The sequence below is a fragment of the Halyomorpha halys genome, unplaced genomic scaffold, assembly GCF_000696795.3.
Source record: "Halyomorpha halys isolate HHAL.00 unplaced genomic scaffold, Hhal_1.1 Scaffold32.1, whole genome shotgun sequence".
Taxonomy (NCBI): domain Eukaryota; kingdom Metazoa; phylum Arthropoda; class Insecta; order Hemiptera; family Pentatomidae; genus Halyomorpha; species Halyomorpha halys.
This window is the reverse complement of record NW_027104903.1, coordinates 364,560-365,380: the sequence shown is the minus strand read 5'-3', so window position 1 is coordinate 365,380 and position 821 is coordinate 364,560.

Here is an 821-nt window from a genome sequence, read left to right as displayed (position 1 = left end):
TCATTTAAAGAAGAGCAAATTTGCTAAAATATGAGCCCTAATAGAGTTAATTCTCTTCCTCAAAAGTTAAAAGATCAACAAGCACTCAGTACCCAAACTTTTCACTTAATTTAGGCATGTTGTAATTATTTCTTACGTTTACTTAAATCAAAATTTAGAAGTAAACAATAACATGATGTTTTGGAAGAAGAGGTTATGAAACGAATTGCTCAAAAAACCCGCTAGGAGCTCTTATGCATTTATTACTTAACATGACTTTAAATAAGGCTGTTCACTATCCTGTACGTATAACATTTAACATGGCAGAAGATTTTACATGTAACACTACATCATAAATACCCAATTTTTAGACATTCGAAGCTTCAAACATTTTGAAGAACACTGCTTGCCTTCCAGTTAGTCGACGCGTATGACATAATAATTTATTATTAAATTGTTATTTGCCAATTATCACTAATAAATCAGAGAGCTGGCTCGACGTGACGGACCCAAGGACCCGAAGCTCAGCGATCGGACGCGCGATAGTTGTAATGAGCCCTTCATTTGTCGATCCCACTCTGACGGCTGTATAGCCCATTACCTCTCAGGCGATTGTTCTCATTGACACGACAGCTAAGTCCCTCAGGAAAAATTATCCTACCTCTAAAAATCAAGAGTGATTTATTGACTATGGAGATCGAGACACTGGAACAAAATGACTTTATGTAAATGACGAGATGGGTCTCTTATTGTGATGAGGACAGATGCCACCTCGGCCATGTACTTTGTTGATGTCCTCCACTTTGATCTTCTACAAGTGGCTACTGAACCAGCTACCAGTC